Source organism: Fundulus heteroclitus, chromosome 21 (genome assembly GCF_011125445.2).
Source record: "Fundulus heteroclitus isolate FHET01 chromosome 21, MU-UCD_Fhet_4.1, whole genome shotgun sequence".
Classification (NCBI taxonomy): Eukaryota; Metazoa; Chordata; class Actinopteri; order Cyprinodontiformes; family Fundulidae; genus Fundulus; species Fundulus heteroclitus.
Genome location: NC_046381.1, coordinates 35,437,423 through 35,440,773, shown reverse-complemented (window position 1 = coordinate 35,440,773; position 3,351 = coordinate 35,437,423).

The following is a 3,351-nucleotide window of genomic DNA, read 5'->3' as shown; positions in this document are numbered from 1 at the left end:
AATAATTTCACTTGCTGAAAAAAATTTGTATTTCTCTCCAAAATCCCTTCCAAAATAATCTGGCATGATATTGCACTAGAACTTGTCTATATTTAATAAAAGTAACGAAACCCCATTATTCTGAATGTTTTTATTAATATGGGGAATCAAGTCTGTCACATCAAACACTTGAAATGTCAACTGGTGTAACCACCATTTAAGGAGCCATTTTGTCAGTATTATGTCAAAGGATCATGTGACAAGAAATGATGTCACAGAGAAGGACCCTTTAAGACCCTGTCTGCCGTGTCTCAGGTTAGTAGCTCTCTTAAAAATGTAACATAATAACAATAATACAAGCTAAGGTAAGAACGAACCAATAACTAAAAATAATACAAAGTTAAAGCCCAAACATTTACAACTGTCTTATTTTCTACGAGGGAACAAACTGGACGAAGAGACCGTGACGAGCCTGGAGTGCTACCTGGACGAGTGTTTTGATAGCATCGTGATGGGGAAGGCCCAGAAGCCTACAGCTGCTAGCACACCGTCACTTAAGCGCACTCGTTCTAATTCCACCAGTGCTTCTTCTTCATCCACTTTATCCCCAGACAGGAACTTCAGCGATATCTTGGAATCCATCGACAAGAAGCTTACCAGCCTTGATGCGCGTCTCGCCTTGGTAGAGGTTCTACACAAGGAGTTTCAGTCCCTCAGGGAGTCGGTGGAGTTTAGCCAAGCCCAGCTAACAGCTATGGCCGCCGAGAACGACGCGCTGAGGGAGAAGGTTACGGAGCTGACCGAAGGGATTATCCAGCTTTCCGGCGAAAATAAGAAAATGAAGGAATCCATTCTGGACATACAGTCGCGAAGTATGAGAGATAATCTCGTCTTTGCAGGCATTCAGGAGCAGCAGGGAGAGATAGCAGAAGAAACGGTCCGGAACTTTCTCCAGCAGAAGCTAAAAATCCCGGCGGATCAGGTAAAAAACATCACTTTTCATCGAGTCCACCGGCTCGGAGGTAAGAAACCCGACAAAACCCGTCCTCGCCCGATCATAGCTAAATTTGAGCATTATAAACAAAAAGAATTCGTTAGAAGTTGCGGCAGGGAACTGAGAGGGACAGACTTTAGTGTTAATGATCAGTTTCCTAAGGAAATCCTAGATCGCAGGCGAGTGCTGTTCCCAATCAGGAAGAAATACATGATGGACGGCGTTAAAGCCACCATATCGGTTGACAGACTTTATATTAATGGACAGTTGTTCAGGGATCAGAAGATCACCCCTTGGCTTTATTAGTTACACCACAGGTGGACTTAAAAGCATGTTTCAATGATTTAAAATAAATAAATAAAATAAATAAATAAATAAGACGCACAGATCGGTACACGGTGATAAATTAAATACACGCACAGCTAAAGAGCACGTTGGTATGGTTGGTGTTCACGGTTGGGTACAGAAGGCACGGGCTATGGTTTATCCCTTTACACACTCTCTTACTCTTTGCACTTTTTTATTTTTTTGTGTATTTCTATCTTATCTGTCTGCTTCTTTCCTGAACATCAGTCAATCACAAGCACATCATATGATGCTACCTGGGTCTATGTATGACTATTTTCTCAAGGGCATGCACCTTCTAACTTCTCACTCACATCTATGGCGAATGTAAAGTTTGTGACATGGAATGTGCATGGGGCTGGCACCAGAGAGAAAAAAATGAAGATCATTAACCAGCTTACTAGATTAAAGGCAGATGTTGTATTATTGCAAGAAACCCACAAATCAGCTACAAATGCAAGTGAGCTTAATTCACCTGAGTTCCCTAATGTGTTTGCGGCCTGCTATAACTCTAGACAGAGAGGTGTAGCAATCTTAATCCACAAAAGCGTTAGTTTTAAAATATTAGATAAAACTATAGATCCTGAAGGTAGATACATAATAATTAAAATAGCTATCCATAACCAGAAGCTATGTATTGTCAGTATATATGGTCCAAATGTTGATGACCCCTCTTTTTTCCACCAATTCTTCCTTGCACTTTCAAAACACGGGGATTGTTCACTAATTATAGGAGGTGACTTCAACTTTGGTTTAAATAACGATATAGACAGGTTGAATAAAACAGGGATTCAGCGTAGTTGGCAGTCAGTAAATGTAGTCAAACAATACATGAGTGATTTTGGTCTTTGCGATGCATGGCGTTCTCTTCATCCTATTAGTAAAGAATACACTTTTTTCTCAAATGTTCACCATTCGTACTCTCGTCTGGACTACTTTCTAATAAGTAGCTCACTGCTGTCGGTCGTTTCAGAGACGGTAATTCATCCTATTACTATCAGTGATCACGCTCCTGTTACTCTCACCTTAATTAATAAAAAAATAACCACACAAAACAAAAGCTGGAGATTTAATACATCACTGCTTAAAGATGAAGAATTTATAAAATTCATTAAAGAACAGTGGGCTTCATACTTAGAATACAATGATCAACCAGGTACATCTGCATCGATATTGTGGGAAGCTGGAAAAGCAGTGATGAGAGGTAAAATAATTTCTTTCTCATCTCATAAAAAGAAAAAAGAAAACAAAAAGATTCAGGAATTAGAAGAAAAACTTAAGTTACTAGATTTATCTCAAGAAGAAGGGAAGTTAGGTAAAATCCGTGAAGTAAAATTAGAATTAAACCACTATATTGAAAAGCAAAATAGATTTCTAATACAAAGGCTCCGAATAGAAAATTTTGAACATGGCAATAAGTCAGGAAGCTTTCTAGCTAATCAGCTTAAAATAAATAAGGAGAAAACTACTATATTTGCAGTTACAGATTCAACTGGTAATACAGTAAGTGAACCAGAGTGTATAAATAATACCTTCCGCGATTTCTACAAATCTTTATACACACCACAGATAAAGCCATCAGAGAAGGATATTAAGCAATTTCTGGATAAAATTACACTTCCTAAATTATCAGATAACCAAAGAATGACACTGGATTCCCCGCTGACAACAGCTGAAACCCAGGAAGCTCTTAAAAGCATGCCTAATAAAAAGGCTCCAGGTCCAGATGGATTCCCCACTGAGTTTTATAAAGAGTTCTGGAATATTCTAGCCCCAACGTTCCACAGAATGTTGCAGGAAATACAGGAAAAAGGTAGATTTCCAGCTAATATGAACTCTGCCACCATCAGCCTTCTGCTCAAGCCAGACAAAGATCCTGTGTTGCCCACTAGTTATCGTCCCATATCCTTAATTAATGTGGATATTAAGATAATCTGTAAAGCTTTAGCAAAAAGATTAGACAAAGTAACTCCCCTCATAATACATCCAGATCAAACTGGTTTCATCAGAGGAAGGCAGTCATCCACAAATAC